Raw genomic sequence first — 19,078 nt, 5'->3', positions numbered from 1 at the left:
CAACATCGATATTAATTATATTTGGAGATTTTGTTTTGGGTTACCCATAAGAATTTTTATAACAAGTAATTTTTATTGTCAAGGATACTGCTCAACAAATTGGGATTCTGATTTTATAATTACCAACAGAATCTCTGAAGAAGTGGAAATATCACTAAAGAAAGAAAAAAGGAGGGAATACAGCTGTTCTAGACAAAGTACACATAAAAGAGGGTCATAGTGGTAATGACCAATTTTGAAGGCTTTGGTTACTCAATTCTAAAGTTTTATATAAAATAGGAGAGGATGCCAAAGTTGTGGACAAAAAAAAAATATGGACTTGAAGATCACCCTGCTCTACCAAACCTATGGGTGGTTTTCCTGAAAGACAGCCCTGTGCCCTGCATCCTGCACAGAGGGAAATGTGACTCATAATTGTCTGAGAGAATGCTGAGCATAAAACCACATAACTGCATAAGGGAAACTGTTATTGGGCACACTGGGAAAGGACCTGGAGACATGGCCTGTAATAGAGGTAAAGTGTGAGCATTTGAAATCACAGACATGTAGGGGAAGCTGGTCACATCATGTCTCTCAGCTTCATAGGCCTGCAGGTCTAGAGATTTCTGAGAGAAGAGTCCTTCTCAATGGAATCATTTTCTCTCTTAATGTGAGTTGAGTTGTTATCTTTCTCCTATATAAGACTCCTTTTACTCTTGTATGTTCTTTAGTATATTCTAATCTGCATAATTTCTCTCATTTTTGCTTGATGCTTTCTTTGATAAAGAGGTTTACTAAATATTCATGATGGTATTTTATGTAACCAGCATCTGATGAAAGGGGGCTAAGCTAGAGTGAGTGTAATCTAAGACCTATTCTCCCCCTTAAGAGAGATCAGAAAAGTGGCTTTCATTCTGAACTCTTAGAAGCATATCCCAAGACTAGAGATATTTGAAGTGATGTATATAGATAGATATGTGTAGCCTAATCATCTTCTTGGAGATAAGAGAAATAGTACAGACTCAGTAGTGCTGGATCTTGTCTGCTTCTCTCTCCCCCAGCTAGATTGCTGGTGGTGCTAGGATGGCCCTCAACCTATCCTTACAGAGATGGTTACAGATTCTAATGCATATTTATGTTTGCAAAGTTTTAGTCTAAGTCAAATAACAGGGATTCCACTTGGCTTCTTTTCTCTGACACTTTAAAATATGAATTATCTATAAAATTTGTAAAAAGCTCTCAGCCCCCAGAAAACTGTGTGGCCCAATTGGGTCAAATTTCAATACATTTGACAATAAAGTGATATCAATTTGCTATGTTAGGGGTATTTGGTTAGTAAAGTCTATAGCAATTGTAGACTTTTCCTAACCCAGGAAGAGATAGAACTATTGCATTATTTAGTAAACCTAAAAACATCAAAATCCTTTAAATATCCAAATGGTATCCAGCATGAAGGGAGTGGTAGTTCTGTGATAACTTTACCCTAATTGAATCACAGGATGTTCTTGAGACACAGGGGCTTTTTTCAATTTTGTCTTCATATTCCCAAATGGTAGAATAGCATTTGGTGTACTGTACATATTTAATAAATACTTTTTGATCAATTAATATAATGTACTCATCATTGGGCTTAATATTTTTGGAAGGATTTCTTCAAGATCAAGTACTTCCATAGGAACACTCACTCAATAATGATTTGTTAAGTGCGTAATATGTGCCTGGATACAAAAAGAGGTAAAAGGAACCTTAAGGACCTTAGAATGTAATTAGTTACAGACTTAGAGCTACGATTTACTTTAGAGATGATCTGATTCAACTCCCTCCTTTTACAAAAAAAGGAATCTGAGGTAATGAGATATTAAATGGCTTGTCCAAGGTCACAGACCTTATAAGAGGAAAAAACAGGATTTTAAACCCATGTCTTGTGACTCCAAATCTAGCACTCTTTCTATTATAACATGGCACCTCATAAGAAGGAGACTATGATGATGAGGGGACTGAAGATGGTGTCATCTGGGGTTCAGTTCGAATAATAGTATAGGTTTAACCTGGAGAAGAGTAGATTGCATAAAAGAGTAACATATTAGCAGTTTAAAAAAAATTTGACAGATTGGTATTTGGGCACGGTTTTAGATTTTCTTGACTCCAAAAGGCATTAGAATGGGTGGAAGTTGCAGACAGGGAAATTTAAACTTGATGTCAAGGACGGTTTCTCAAATAAAGATACCCACAAATGGAACGTGTTGTCTCAGAGACATTGTTCACCCTCAGAGAAAATCTTCAAGTGGAATCTGGTAACCACTTTCCATGGAAGCTGTTGAGGACATTAGGGTATAGGTAAGACTAGAAAATCTCTGGGGTCTTCCAGGACTAAAACTGAATTTTTCTATTGTACTATATGTCTAATGAGTTTCCCATGGTCTTGTTTATATATGTATATGTGTGCATGCATACATACACATACATATACATATATATGTGTTTGTGTGTGTATATACATATATAACTGCATATCAGTTCAGCAAAGTAAGAACAGTGAAAGTATACTGTTGTAGCCCATAAAAGCCTAAACAATGGAAACAAGAAAGAAATATTCAGTAACCCACACCTAGAAAGTTTCTGAATGTCTCTGGAGATGTTACTTTTTGGTATTAGCCATCTGGAAGCATTATATCAGCTGCAGGACATGAAAATGTTTTTTTGCCCAAGGTTAGAAAAATTGAAAGAAACTCAGGTCATGCTTGGGAAAGCTTAAAATGTCTTACTCATCAAATTTACAATAATCTACAATGTTAAAAAGGAAGTGGCAGCAGACAAGTCAATGTCAAGAAAGACTTCAGTAGGGGAAAAATACTGCATTCATATCATATTTTAATACTGGTCAAATCAGAATACTAATTTTAAAAATAGCCATTCATTGTGCCTCACAAAATTCAAGTTCATCTTCCAGGATTTGAGATGGGTTATTTTGTGGATTAGCTAAGCCACTCTTTCTCACCTCTCTCAACTAGAATCTTGTCAATTTAATATTTTTGCTTTCCTTTTGTTTTGGAATCATTAATTCAAACCCCCTTTACCAAAGCATAATGCAGTGAAAAGGATTCAGAAAGGAGGGGCATGGTGGTATTGACTCAGATTATTAACAGAGAAATTAAAATTCTTTGGGATATTCTGATATATCAGTAACTAGCCTGGATCATACTGTCTGAAGGTCAGATGTGTTACATTAAACCCCTCCTACAGTGTTTTCTGATTCCCCTAAGGGGATTTGGCAGTGTCTAATATCTCTGCCACTGGCTGAAGCTGCTATTGATTTCATTTGCCAATGTTAGGGGGTCCCCAAGCAACCTAATTACTTATAAATACTTAAAAGTCAGATTAGCTTTTATAAAGGGATATTTACTCCAAAGGTATAATAAGAACCAATAAGTAAACATTCCACCTCTAACAGCTAGATGGTATAATTCCCCCTTTTACCACCCCAGTCTCCGGGGAGGGGAGAAGAATTCTGTTTGAAGCTTAGCCAGTTTTCAGGATGGCAGAAAGTAGTCTTTTTCCCCACACAATTTTGGTCATGGTGTCTATGCTGTAAGTGAACAGGAAGGACCTTTTTCCCCCTTGACATAACTAGAAAGAGAACAAAATTGCCCTAGTCTAATATTTCAAAATAAGCAGCCTATTCTGTGTGTGCAACAAATAGAAAGATGCTTCTTCTGCTTACATAATAGGGCAATGGAGGATATCTTCTAGACACAGACTGCTGCTATCTGTCACATGGATGCCCCCATCTTAAGAAATTTAAGTATGGATAAAACCTCCATACACCTCAGAAAGATCACATTAGAGAAATATTAAGAGAAATTACACATAATTTAAGTGATATATAATAGCACTGCAGATTTTCTCAAGGAATAAATTATGAATATTGGCTGAAAAAAAAGCCATTCCTAAAGGGCTCATTTTGATATATCTTAGAATTTCATTGCTTGGAGAAACCTTACAGATTGGCTAGTCACATAGTCATTATATCATAGATTGAGAGCTGGAAGTGCTTTGAGATCATCTAGCATTTTACAAATGCTCAGAGATGAAATGACTAGTTCACTTCAATAGTAGGTGGAAGAGGTAAGATTCAAATGTAGATTCTCTGACTCCAAATTTAATGCTCTTTTATAAAGTTCATATTTTAGTGATGAGGAAATAGGTTCAAAGAGATTAAGGAATATATCCATGTAGCTATAATGGAATTGCAGTGAGCCTTGAACCAAAGTTTCAAGTCCTTATATACTCTTTACATGACATGTTATTTATTCCTTATAAGATTTGGATGAATTAATCATGAAATTATTATTTTTCTTTTAGCTTTTTAAATGTAAAAATGGTTTTCATCCATACATGGAATCTATTTTGAAAACAAATGAAAAAATAACCATTTTTTTTCTATTTTCTATTCTACAACTGTATAAAAAGTGGGGGAGAAGAGAGAATCAAATGAGCATAGCATCAAATAAGCTTGCTACAAAAAGAGGAAAAATATTTTTTTCCAGTATAATTACTTCATCCCAACTCATTTATTTCAGCTATTGACAAGCTTCTAGACTTGACTGTACCTTAGAAAAAAGTTTTTAGAAAAGAGATCCATTATGCATTGAAGTTTAACTACCTCTGCCATTCCTAGACTTGTGGACCTATGGTTGCCCTTTAAGTGGCCATAACATATCAAAATCAGAAGCTTTAAGATTAGGAGAGTGTTTGGTAGGGACCCCATTTCCAACTTTGTACTGCTTCTCCTTTCCTCTCCCCTCTTTTCCTTTCTTCTTCTCAATAGAGAGATTACAGTTACCTACCACCACAAGCCTGTTACTGATTCTTTAACTACATGTGGTGAGTATTTTTATTGCTTCTCATTAGGACAATGTTAAGGCTAGGCCTGGGTCAAGCCAGTACCTGATGAGTTTAGGTTTCACACTAGAGTGAAATGAAACACTCTGAGGTTTCAAACAGAGGTACTTCTGTAGGTGCTGCAGTGGATATGGTGAAGGGCCTAGAATTAAGGACCAAGGTCAAATGTGGCCTCAGATATTACATGCTGTGTAACCTAAGCAAGTCATGTAAGCTTTGTTTGCCTCAGTTTCTTAACTGTAAGAAGGGAATAATAATAGTACCTATCTCTCATGGTTGTTTTGAGGATCAAATGAGATAACATTCATAATTAAATTAGCACAGTCCCTCATAAATTATAGCCACTTAATAAATACATGTTTGCTACCTTACTTCAACAATTTAAAAAAAAGGTGTTTGTCAGCACAATGCACAAAAAGCATATTCAGTGAACATGCAATGGAACTTAGCATGAGTAGATGTGCCCTCTTCCACTCATCTCCTTAAGTAAATCCATATGGTCCATAGGGCAGGAGGTAGTAACTTGTGAGATTCTAGGAATAATGCCATGTCTGAAGGGTACCAACTAAATGGGAATAGGCTTGTATTTTATTGTCTTTAGGTAACCAAGAAGATACATCACTATGGCCAAAGGTTATAAGGAAACTAAGTCTAGGGAGACAGAGCTTGAGCTTTAGTCTACTGGGCCAAACAAATTATGGAGAAAGCTTTGTCATTCTTTAGAGAAAGCCTAGGCTAATTTACATGGGGTAAGGGACAAGGACATTGCTATCACTAAAGGCATCCTGCCTTTTCAATTGAATCATTGACTGTCTAGTATCGTGAATGAAACCACCAATCAGTACACATACACTAGGTGACAAGAACTATGCTAGGCACTGGGGATAAAAAAAAAGAACAAAAGATAGTCCTTGCCCTAAAAGAGTTTACAATCTGATAAAGAGACAATATGCAAACAAATGTATATAAACTACATACAAGATAAATAAGAAATAATTAAAAGAAGGAAAACGTTCAAATTAAGAGAGGTTAGGGAAGGTTTCCTGATGAAGGTAGGACTTTACTTGGGACTTGAAAGAAGCTAGGGAAATAAGAAGTCAAAAGGAGGAGGGAAAGAGTTCCAGGCATGGAAGATAACCAGAAAGAATCCCAGAACTGAAAAATTGAGTGTCTTGTTCATAGAATAGCCAAGAGATCAGTGTCACTGGATTAAAGAGTACATGTTTTGGAGTAAGGTGTAAGAAGACTGACAAAGGTAAGAGTGGGGTTAGGATATAAAGGGCTTTGAATACCAAACAGAGCAATATCTGTTTGCTCCTAGAAGCTATAGGAAGCCACTGGAGTTTATTGAATAGAGTGGTAACATGATCAGACCTGCACTTTAGGAAAATGTCAGGAGGATATATTGAGATAAGAAAAGAGTTGAGGCAGGCTGTGGAAAGCAACCATCATTGTCTTTTATCTTTGTGGATATTTACTGAACTAGTGATAAAATTTGGCTAATATCACCTTCACAGAATGTTAGTTAGATTTTTGTAATGTTTTTCTGATGGAGAATATGGACTGTCATTGTATGCCTTACCATTTACACATAAAAACAGTGACGAGGAACCAAGATGATAGAGTAGAAAAATCAATTATCTGAGGTCTCCTAACATTTCCCTCAAAATGACTTTAAAATAATGCCTCAAATGGAATTCTGGAGGGGAAGAGCCAAAAAAAGGTCAGAATGACACATTTTTCCAGCACAAGATAGTTTAGGTAGTCAGAAAGAGATATCAGTGACATGAAGGTACAAGTTGCCCTCATGAGGATAAAACACTAGTGGTGGAACTACGTAGTAGTAACAGAAGCAGTAGCATCAGAAACTTAGCAGAGGTGGTAAGGAGACCAGGCAACTGATCAGAAAGAGTTTATAGGGGACCATGTGATAGCACTGGAATCAGGACCAAATTCTGTTTGGCAACTTCACTGCCTATACACACTTCTGGGTCATACTTCAAGTATACAGTGGTGCGCCTTTGGTCAGGGAGCAGGGGCCCTGAAGGACGATATCAGTTTTGGTCACAAGGAATCAGGGACCCTGAAGAATAGTATCACTTCTGGTCCAAAGGAAGCAGGAGGCCTGAGGAACAGTATCAATTGCAACCCCAAGAAATAAGGGTTCCTTCTTTGGTAAGGACCAGAGTACAGACCCGGACAAGAGATCACACCTCTCCCTAGATCATACCATCTTGGAAGCTCCTAAAACATCCAAAGGCCTAGAATTAGCTCTGAAAATAGCAGTGTGAAAAACGTAAAGCTTGAGATAGTTCTCTTCTCACTCTTACACAGATAAATATGGTTTTGATACCTAAAGCAGGGAGCTCAAAAACAGAAAAAGAAACCTATAAATCAATTTCCATAATGAATATAGATGTAAATGTTAAATAAAATGCTAGCAAGGAGATTATTGCAATAAGATCACACACTATCACCAGATAAGATCTATATCAGTTATTCAGTTAATATTAGTTAAATTAGTTAAATATTAGGAAAACTATCAGCATAATTGACAATATCAATAAGAAAAAGAACAAAAATCATAAATTTATATCAATAGATGTAAAAAAAAGCCTTTGACAAAATATAGCATTAACTACTATTAAAAACAATAGAAAATAGCAATAAATGGAGCCTTTCTTAAAATAATAAATAGTAGGAACAGCTAGGTGGCACAGTGGATAGAGCATCAGCCCAGTCAGGAGGACTTGAGTTCAAATCTGGCCTCAGACCAAACACTTGACACTTACTAGCTGTGTGACCCTGGGCAAGTCACTTAACCCCAATTGCCTAATAATAATAATAATAATAATATAATGATAATGATAATAATAATAATAATAATAATAATAATAATAATAATAAATAGTATCTATCTCAAACCACGAATGACCATTATCTATAATGGGGATAAACTTGAATCCTTCCTAGTAAGATCAGGAGTGAAGCAAGTCTATCCATTGTCACTACTGTTACTCATTATTTATAAATGCTAAGTATAGCAATGAGACAAGAAAAAGAAAGTGATGGAATAAAAATAAGCAATGAGGAAACAAAACTTTCACTCTTTGCAGTTGACATAGTGGTATAATTAGAGAACCCTAGTGAATTAAATAAAAAAAACTAATTGAAATAATCAACAACTTCAGCAAGTTTGCAGGATATACAATAAAGCCACATAAATCATTAGTATTTCCATATATTACCAACAAAGTTCAACAGCAAGAGATAGAATTAGAAATTCCATTTAAAATAAATGCAGACAATATTAAATACTTGGAAGTCTGCCTGCCAAGGCAAACTCAGGGATTCTCTGAAGACAGTTACAAAATACTTTTTCACAAAGATCTAAATAATTGGAAAAATATTAACGGCTTTTTAGTAGGCTGAGTCAATATATTAAAACGATGGTTCTACCTAAGTTAGTTTACTTATTCAGTTCCATGTTTATCAAACAAACAATCATTTTATACAGCTAGAAAAAAATAGTAACAAAATTATCTGAAGAACGAAATGTCAAGAATATGAAGAGAATCAATGGGAAAAAGTTAAGGAAGATGGCCTAGCATACTATATTATGCTATATTACAAACTATATTATAAAACTATATTACAAAGTGGTAATCATCAAACAATCTGGTACTGGCTAAGAAGTTGAATGTGGATCAATGGAATAGATTAGGTACCCAAAACCCATAAAGTAAAGGATCATAGTAATCTAGTATTGATAACCACAAAGATCTAAGATTTTGAGGTAAGAAGTCATTATTTGACAAAAGAAATTGCTGGGGAAACTGGAAAACAGTTTGACAGAAACTAGGCATAAATCACTGTCTCATAGTGTATACAAAGATAAGTTGAAAATAAACAAATGATTTTGACATAAAGGATGAAATCATAAGTAGGGGAGTATGGAAAAAAATAGCTGCCAGATTTGTGGATAGGAGAAGAGTTTATGACCAAACAAGACAGAGGGGATTATGGGAAGTAAAACAGATAATTTTGATTCTATAAAATTAAAAAGTATTTGCACAAAGAAAACTAATGCCTCCAAAATGAGAAGTAAAATAGGGAATGGGGGAAAATTTTTACTGCAAGTTTCTCTGGTAAAGGCCATATTTCTCAAATATATAGGGAACTGAGCCAAATTTACATATAAAAAAGTGCCATCCTTCAGTTGATAAATAATAAAAGGATATGAATATATAGTTTTCAGAAGAAGAAATCAAAGCTATCGAGTCACATTAAAAAAAAGCTATAAAGCACTACTGATTAGAGGAATGAAAATTAAAACTTCTCTGGGTTACCACCTCACATCTATCAGATTGATTAACATAACAGAAAAGGAAAATGACAAATGCTGGAGAGGATGTAGAAAAATTGGGACATTTATTCACTTTCAGTAGAGTTATGAACTAGCCCAACCATTCTCTAGATCTATGAATTTGAAACTATGCCCAAAAGGCTATAAAACCATACATACCCTTTGAACCAGAAGTACCACTCAATACTGTATCCCAAAGAGATTGAAGAAAAGGGAAAATGATCTATTTGTAAAAAAACAAAAACACTTGTAGCAGCTCTTTTTGTGATAGCAAAGAATTGAAAATTGGGGAGATATTCATCAGTTGGGGAATGGCCCAACAAATTGTGATATATGATTTTAATGGAATACTACTTTGCTATAAGAAATGACAAGCATGATGATTTCAGCAAAACCTGGAAAGACTTATGAAAAGCAAAGTGACCAGAACCAGGTGAACATTGTCCATAATAAGAGCAATATTGTAAGGATGATAAACTGTGTAAAAACTTAGCTACTCTGGATATTATAATGATCCAAGAGAATTATGAATGAGTCATGATGAAAGGGCAGCAAGGTGGCACAGAGGATAGAACACTAAGCTGGAGTCAGGAAGACCCAAGTTCAAATCAGGTTTCAGATACATACTAGTCATACAGACTCTGGGCAAGTAATTTGTTTACCTCAGTTTCCTCATCCATAAAATGAAATGGAGAAGAGGAAATGGCAAAGCACTCCCATATCTTTGTCAAGAAAACCTCAAATGGAGTCATGAAGGGTTGGACATGACTGAAACAAATGAACAATAAAAACAACCTGATGAAAAAAAATTGTCTGTTTCCAGTGAGAGAGAACTGATAAGCCCTGACTACAGATTGAAGCACACTTTTTTCACCCTTTATTTTTAGGGTTTTTTTGTTTGTGTGTTCTTTTGCAATACAGCTAATATGGAAATGTTTTGCATGACAACACACGTTCAATCTTTATCAAATTACTTGCCTTCTCAAGGAGAGGGGGAACAGATAGAAAGGAGGGGGAGAATTTGATACTCAAAATTATATATATATATATATATATATATACACATATATATATGTACATATACATAGTTGAAATGTTTACATATTTGAAAATATTTAATGAAATATTTTCATAATTAAAAAAACAATTAAAGGATACTTTTATGCCATATATGTGCATTAATGTGTATATATTTTCATTCCAATTTTCCAAGTCAATTGTTTTTCCAAACAGATAGTTCACATTTTATTTTATTTTTATTCTTTTGACTATCTTTTTTGTTTCTTAATGTCTCATGGAATCATTGGCTTCCACTTACCCAATTCTATTTTTTAAGAAATTGTGTTCCTTAATGAACCTTTGTACTTCTTTTTCCATTTGACCAATTCTGCTTTTTAAGGAGTTATTTTCATCAGTGAATTTTTGTACCTAATTTTCCATTTGACCAATTTAATTTTTAAGATATTATTTTCTTCAGTTTTTTGGTGCTTCTTTTAATTGTCTTTTCACAATTTTCTTCCTTTGCTTTCATTTATTTTCCTAACTTCCCCTGTACCATTCTTATTTGATTTTGAAAATCCTTTTTTATGATCCAACCATTTTGGAGAACAATTTGGAACTATGCCCAAAGGGCTACAAAAATGTGCATACCCTTTGATCCAGCAATAGCACTTCTAGGGCTATATCCCAAAGAGATCAAACAAAAGGACCCACATGTACAAAAATATTCATAGCAGCTCTTTTTGTGGTGGCAAAGAATTGGAAATTGAGAGGATACCCATCAATTGGGGAATGGCTGAGCAAGTTGTGGTATATGAATGTAATGGAATACTATTATGCTATAAGAAATGATGAACAGGCTGACCAGAAAGACTTAATGTGGTCTGATGCTGAGTGAAGTGAGCAGAACGAGGAGGACTTTGTACACAATAATAGCCACGTTATGCAATGACTAATATTGTGAAACTGAACCCTTCTCAGCATTACAAGGATCTAAGACATCTCCAGAGGCCTCGGGATGGTAAATGCTGTCCACATCCAAAGAAAGAACTATGGAAGTCGAATCGCTATCACTTATTTTTACCTTCTGTTGAGTTTTGTTTCATCTTTCTGATGGTTCCTCCTATTGGTTTTAATTTTTACTTACAACTTCACTAATATGAAAATATGTTTAATGGGTATGTAAATGTAAATCCTATATTAGATTGTGCACCATCTTGGGGAGGGTGGGGGGGAGGAAGGGGGAGAAAAATTTTCAACTCAAAAGCATATGGAAGTAATTGTTGATAAATCAAAATAAATTAATAAATTTTTTTTAAAAAAAAGAAAAAAGAAAATCCTTTTTTTAGCTGTCTCTTTAGGAATTCTTATTGGGCTTGTGTTCAATCCACTTTTTTTTTCCTTTCAGACTTTGCTTGTAGCTGTTTTTACTTCAGTGACTTTTAAATTGATGAACTTCCCTCTTACCATAGTAGATTTTCTTTTTTTGTTATTTTCTCATTTTGCCAGCCTATTTCTTGATTTTTAACTTTATGTCAATGTTTGGCTCTGTTTCCAGTGTGGGGGTGGGGGTGGGGCACTACCTAAAGCTTCAGAAATTTTCTGTATTGCTGTTTTCACAGCTAGTTCCAGGGATCTGGAAGTTTTCAGTACGTCTAAGGTCATGTGATCTTAGGAAAGGTATAGACATTGCTCCTCTGGAATATACTTTGCTCCTTAACCAGGAAAGGCCCCTTTGATATTGCAAACCACACTGTTTCTCAAAAACCCTGGTCCCCTGCAACCTAAAGTGATTTTGCACCTTAGGGCTTCCACTCCTTCTTGGCAGAAAGAGCTCCCTTTTACTTCTGAGCTATGATCCAGAAGTATATATAGGCAATAGAGTTGCCAAACAGCATCTGGTTCTGTGTACAGTGCTAGCACAGGAATCCACTGCAATCTCTTTCTGACCATTTCCCTGGTCCCTTTATTGTCTCTGGCTTGAGATCTGCTACTGCTGCTGCTGCTGTTGCCATCCAGGACTGGTGTTTTCTCACATGAGCCCTGAGCCAGCCTCCATCTCTGTGACATAGATCTCTCTTTCTCACCTCCTATGTTTTCTTAGGATGGAAGAACATTTCACTCTGACATTTTGTTGGTTCTGCAACTCCAGTATTCACTTTGAGGCATTATTTTCAAGTTGTTTGGAGGGAAATGATGGTACAGGACAGTAGAGTAGGTACAGACACCTACATTTTTGTTCCATTCCTGGGAGTGACAGAGTTTCCTCATCTTAGTGAGAAAAGGTCTGGGAAGGGGCTGTTATCCAGTTATTGATCTTATATAGGATAGTGAGTAATTAAGAGTAAAAAATAGTAGTGATTTAAGTGATTTAAATGTATAGATAGAAGTGAAGTTATCTATCCTGTTTTGTGCTTAGGTTTCAACCTGATGGGAGATTTTGAGCAAGGAAATTAATTTCTGTATAATAAGCTAAAGCAAATCTTACTTTTATGATATTGTAAAGTCTAAAAAAAAGCAAACATATTTAGACATCCCAATGTGAGAGGTATTTTATGTTTTAGCTAATCTTTGTTTAGCGTTGGTACTAATGAAACAAGGATGAAATCATACCACAGTCAGAGAGGAAAGAGGAAAAAGGAATCAAAATGAAAACTGCAAAAGAAAATCAGATTTCTAAAGTATGATGACAACGTGTACTGTTTTCAGAGTGGAGGCATTTCTTCTCCTTTAATAAGTTGTTGGAGGTTTTTTTGAGAATGTTGCCTGAAGGAGGATATGCTGCTTCTCTCATGTTCCATGTTAAAGTTTGAATACATTCCTTTAATGGTTATGTTCTCCAAAGAAGGACTTCAGGGTTATTTCTAAAAGAAGATATTGTCACTTGTCCCATCATAGTGCACATCTCTGTCATAGCAAATAGGTTGCTTTGTCACTGGAAGAAATGTGTCTTAAAGAAGTTGTGCTTATAGAATATTAGCTAAGTTAGAGCAATAAATATTTCTGGTTTTCTACTTTTGTGGCTTGAGACAAGAGAGATAGTAACAGGTGAAGATAAATTCTTAATAAATAAACGTATAAGTAGATGTTACCTTTCAATGTTAACTTCTAGACACAGAGATATTTTCTATTTATATTTAGTATAGTTGTATCATTTCGTCAGTTCTAAGGAAATACTCGGGAAGACGGAAGAGTTCTATTTAAAGACAGCAAAGCTGAAAAGGATGAGAGAAGGAGAAATGAAAAAGAAAGATCAACAATATCCCCTTAAGGATGACATAATATCCGTGGAGAAAATTCCATCAATTTGTTAGAGTTCAGTTTCAGTTCATTATAGAATCATAGGATGATAGATTTAGAGCTGGAAGAGGCCTTAGAGTGTGCCTAGTTAAATCCCTTCATTTTACAAATGAATTACCTGTGGCCCCAAGAGTCTGAGTGACATGCAGAAGGTCACATCGGTTGTTCATGTTGTTGGTTTAAGAATAATTTATCTAGTAATCCAAGAAATGCTTGGAAATGATTAGAATTTCTTTACATATTTAATGCTTTTACCTTGAACGTTCTCATTTGTGCTCATGTACACACAGGAAGGTTCTGTCATCTGGGACTATATTTTGATGGATGAAGCTAGTTCTTTTAAAAGTTTAGGTTGGTTTTAACTTTAAACTATGAAAAAAGCTTAAAATAGTGGGAGAGAGGAGTTTTTTAGCCTTACACGCATTTATCTGTTCACTAAACATTTACTAAGAAATACTCTGTGTAGGCTACAGTGTTAGGCACCAGTGATCCAAAATAAAAATCAAACTGAGCATGACCTCAAGAAGCTCACATTCTATTGAGGATATTATGTTAGTCAATTTCATACTCATTTTCCTAGGAATGGCAAAGTTAATTTCATTTGATTTATTTTTGAACATTTGCTTAAGGTGCTATCTGTTCTTATTAAAGCAATTTTAAATTGTGGAAGGAATTTTGTTTTCAGTATGCTTCAAAATTCTATAACTGGTTGTATTTCACAATGAAGAAGAGGCATTATAATTCACTTGGGTTTTCTTCCATTCTTTCCGAACTCTCATATTGATCCATGTTCTGAAAATCAATATTATCAGGGGGCATGCATTAGAAAGGGAAGAGATGGTTTAGCATTCTCCAAGTTAATTGGAGCTTACCTAAAATATGATTTTAAAAAAGAGAAGCACAAAATCATAGCTCGATCTTCTTTAATCTATCTCAATTTTCTTTAGTAATTCCTCACATAGGACAGCATTTTTGATTCCTCATTATAGTGGTGTAATCTTCAAGATGTGGTGCCCATTAGCACCTGTGCTAAGTCAGTAAAACTTAACTAAACAATAGAGCAAATCCTAAAAAATAAAATGAGTGAATTTCATTATATGAAACTGACACACTTTGTGCATATATAAACACACACACAATCATGCAACTAGAATATGGAAGGAAACAGGAGAGTAGGAAAAATGTGTTTGTATCAGATCACTCTAATAAGAAGTCAAAGGGATATGGACTGACCCTGTGATTTTGTTACTGTGGGGAACTCTAATATGAGTAAGCTCCCTATAACAAAGCAGGTGAATGCATCCACTAACCTATAATATTAGCGAATTCCCTAGAGAAGGGAAAGGTTAAGTGACTTTCCTAAGGTGACACATTCAATATATCAGAGGTGACCTTTGACTCAGGTCTTCCTGGTTTCAAGACATCCACTCTATCCACCATACCATACTGCAACTAATAAAATAATAAGACCAACAGCAACTCTCCAGTAACATATGGTCAAAAGTATAAACAAACAGTTCTTAAAAGGATTACACATGATTGAGTGTCATATCAAACAATGCTTCATATCACTAATAATGGGAAAAATGCAAATCATAAGAACTATGATTTTTTTTTTACATTACACCCATCAAATTGGCAAAAATGGAAAAAGGTGGAAAGAGTAAGTGTTGGAAGGAATGTTAAAAAACAAAACAAAACAGATCCACTAATGCACTGTTGGTAGAACTGTGAATTGGTTCAGTCGTTCTAGAAAGTGTTCTGGAAGGCAGAAATTAAACATATGCCTGGAGTATGTCTGTGATTTAAAGAAAAATATATATTCTAAAATATTTATAATTCCACTTTTTATTGTAGGAAAGAGTTACAAGCAAAATTAAATGCCAATCCATTGAACAATGACTAAACATGACTTAAAGGGATATTATTATGTTGTAAGAAATGATGAATATGATGAATTTGGAAAAACATGAGAAGACATGAACTGATGCAAGGTTAAGTAAATGTAATTAGGAAAATAATATACACAATGACAACAGTATAAATAGTACAAACAATAACAAAATCAAAACTGAATGCTATGAAAGTATAATGGCCAAAGAAGAGTAAAAAGGCACTTCCATCTTCCTCTTTTCAAAAAAAAAAAACATTGGGCATTATCAATGCAGTATGATAAGTATGACAGATTTTTTAGATGTGTTAGTGTGTTTAACCAAACCCTTTTTCCCCCCTTCTCATTATTATTTTTTTTTTTTAAGAAATGGCTGTTGGCAGTAGGGAGAGGAAGGGCTATATTTGGAAATGCAGGTAATATAGAAAAATAAGGCTATCAGTACAAAAAGAAGTGGCCTCTAGCATTAAGCAGAAAAATTATATCAAAAATTGTTTGGAGAATATTATGGTATTTTGATTGGCCTTCAGTTTTGCTGCCACATAAGTTCAATTTAAAATCATTTAATAAAGCCTACCACATGGAACACACTATGCAGTGTCATAGGGATACAAAGACAAAAATCAAACAGTTTGTGCTCTCCCTCAGCTTTCATTCCATGGAGAGGGGTCTGGGGCTGCTTACAACACATACATAAATAAGTAAATACAAAGTAATTTAAGGAAAGAGGAAGCACTAAAAATGGGGTTAAATAGAGAAGCTTCATGAAAGAAGTGACATCTAGAGTATTCCATGAAGAGGCACAGATATGAAGGAAGTGAATTCCAGGAGTGATGAAAAGATTTAGCAAATGCACAGAAATGGAAGATGAAATTATAAGATCAGGAGACTACTAAATAGTTCAGTTTGACTAAAACCTAGAGCAGAATTTTTAAACCTTTTGGAAGTCTAATGAAACCTATGCATACTGTTTCAGAATATATTTTTTTCCTCTATCCATAATGGAATAAAATGCTAAATTTCAGTTAGAGGTCACTGAAAATAAAGAAGTATTTAATCATCCATTGCATATATGTTTACATTTCTCTTATGTTCTTATCCTCTATTTTGCATTTTGAGCGTGTGTGTGTGTGTGTGTGTGTGCGCGCATTTCTTGTCCTTTTATCGCACTGTAAACTCTTTCAGGGTACAAAATGCATCATATTTATCTCTATATATTTCCCAGTGCTCTACACAAAGTTCTACACTTAGTGCTTAATGAATATTTTCTCTCTTGAATACATGTAAATCTGATATTCAAGTCATTTTCATTAAGCTTTAAGATAAGGAAAGCATATACCATGAAGTGAATATCATATAGTAAGTTTAATGCTTTCCTTGTAGGACTGAGATTTAGTATGATCTTCATGTTTTCAACATTCCAGGTTTTTCTTGATAGTACAGTATCAATGATAATACATGACATAAATGATATTTTAAGATTAGATTTAGTAATTTTTCCTCAGCATCATTTTGCAAGAATTTATCCATACCCCTTTTATATTGATTTAATATTTTTATTTTCCCCAATTACACATAAAAAAATGTTAACTTTTTTTCAAATTTTGAGTTCCAAATTCTCTCCCTCCTTCCTCTCCCCTCTATTGAGAAGGCAAGCAATTTGGCATAGGTTACACATGTGTAGTCTTTTGAAATGCATTTTTGTGGAACTTCCCTCATTTCACCCCCACTACAAAATCTCTTCCAGGCCTCTTTTGTGTCAAATAATTTACCGGATTCTACCTCTCCCTTTCCCCTTCTCCCAGTGCATTCTTCTTTCTCACCCCTTAATTTTTTTTTAAAATTATCATGCCATCATATTCAACTCATATCCATGTCCTCTGTTTAGGTATACTTCTAACTGCCCTAATGATTATAAAGATTTTAGGAGTTACAAGTATTATTTTCACATGTAAGAGTGTAAACACTTTAACCTTATCGAATCTCTTATGATTTCTTTTTTCTGTTTAACCTTTTTATGCTTCTTTTGAGTCATATCTGAAAGTCAAATTTTTTATTCAGTTTTTGTCTTTTCATTAGAAATGCTTAGAAGACTTCAATTTTATTGAATGTCCATTTTTTTCCCCCTGAAGGCTTATACTAAGTTTTGTGAATAGGTGATTCTTGGGGGTAATCCTCGTTCTTTTGTCCTCTGGAATATCATATTCTAAACCTCCAATCCTTTAATGTAAAAAATGCTAAATCTTAGGTTAGACTGACTGGGGCTCCATGATATTTGAATTGTTTCCTTTTGGCTGGTTGCAATATTTTCTTTTTGACCTAGGAACTCTAGAATTTGCCCATAATAGTTCTGGTAGTTTTCATTTTGGATCTCTTTCTGGAGATGATTGGTAGATTCTTTCAGTTTCTATTTTACACTCTAGTTCTAGAATATCACAGCAGTTTTCCTTGATAACTTCTTTTTAAAAAAATGATGTCTAGGCTTTTCTTTTGATCCTGGCTTTCAGGTAATCCAATAATTCTTAAATTGTATCTCCTGCATATATTTTCCAGGTCAGTTGTTTTTTCAATGAGATAGTTCACATTTTCTTCTATTTTTTCATTCTTTTGATTTTGTTTATTTCTTGATATCTCATAAAGTCATTAGCTCCTAATTGCCCAGTTGTTCTAGGTGTTTTTTGTTTGTTTGTTTTGTATTTTGGCTAGGCAATGGGGTTAAGAGACTTGCCCAGGGTCACACAGCTAGTAAGTGTTATATGTCTGAGGCCAGATTTGAATTCAGGTCCTCTTGACTTCAGGGCCAGTGCTCTATCAGTTTTAGTTTTTAAGGAATTATTTTCTTCAGTGAGCTTTTCTACCTCTTTTTCCATTTGGCCAGTTCTACTTTTTAAGTTCTTTTCTTCAGTAGATTTTTGTATATCTTTTTCCATTTAATCAATTCTGTTTTTCAAGGCATTCTTCTCTTCATTTTGTGCTTCTTTTACCATTTGGCCTATTCTGTTTCTTACAGTATTATCTTCTTCAGAATTTTTTATGCCTCCTTTACCAAGCTGTTGACTATTTTTGCATGACTTTCTTGCATCACTCTCATTTCTCTTCCCAATTTTTCCCCTACCTTTCTTACTTGATTTTTAAAATCCTTTATGAGCCCTTCCATGGCCTGGAACCTATTCATATTTTTCTTTGAGGCTTTGGATATAGGAGTTTTGAATTTGTTCTCTTCCTCGAATTTGTGTTTCAATCCTTCTTTTCACCAAAGTAACTTTCTATAGTCAGGATTTTGTTTATTGTTTGCTCATTTTCCAGCCTATTTCTTCACTGTTAAGTCCAGGTTAAAGTGGGGCTCTGCTTCTTGAATGGAGGAGTCATTGTCCCAAGCTTCAGATTTTTTGTGCAGCTGTTTTCAGATATAAGGGACAAATATGGGCAATGCAACACACTCCTCCCCCAGTGCAGCAGAGATCCTATCATCTCCTTCTGACCACTTGTCTAATCCTCTTACCATTTGTGGGCTGAGAGGTCAGCAAACTGTCACTGATTCAGTCTCTCCCAAGGCCTGTTCCTGGTTTGCTAGAGACCTGTCTGTACTGGTACAGTCTATACTGGACCAAACTCTACTCTCACCCTGGTACAACAGATCT

The sequence above is a fragment of the Phascolarctos cinereus genome, unplaced genomic scaffold, assembly GCF_003287225.1.
Source record: "Phascolarctos cinereus isolate Bilbo 61053 unplaced genomic scaffold, phaCin_HiC Scaffold_5;HRSCAF=322, whole genome shotgun sequence".
In the NCBI taxonomy this organism is placed as follows: domain Eukaryota; kingdom Metazoa; phylum Chordata; class Mammalia; order Diprotodontia; family Phascolarctidae; genus Phascolarctos; species Phascolarctos cinereus.
This window is presented reverse-complemented; position numbering follows the sequence as displayed.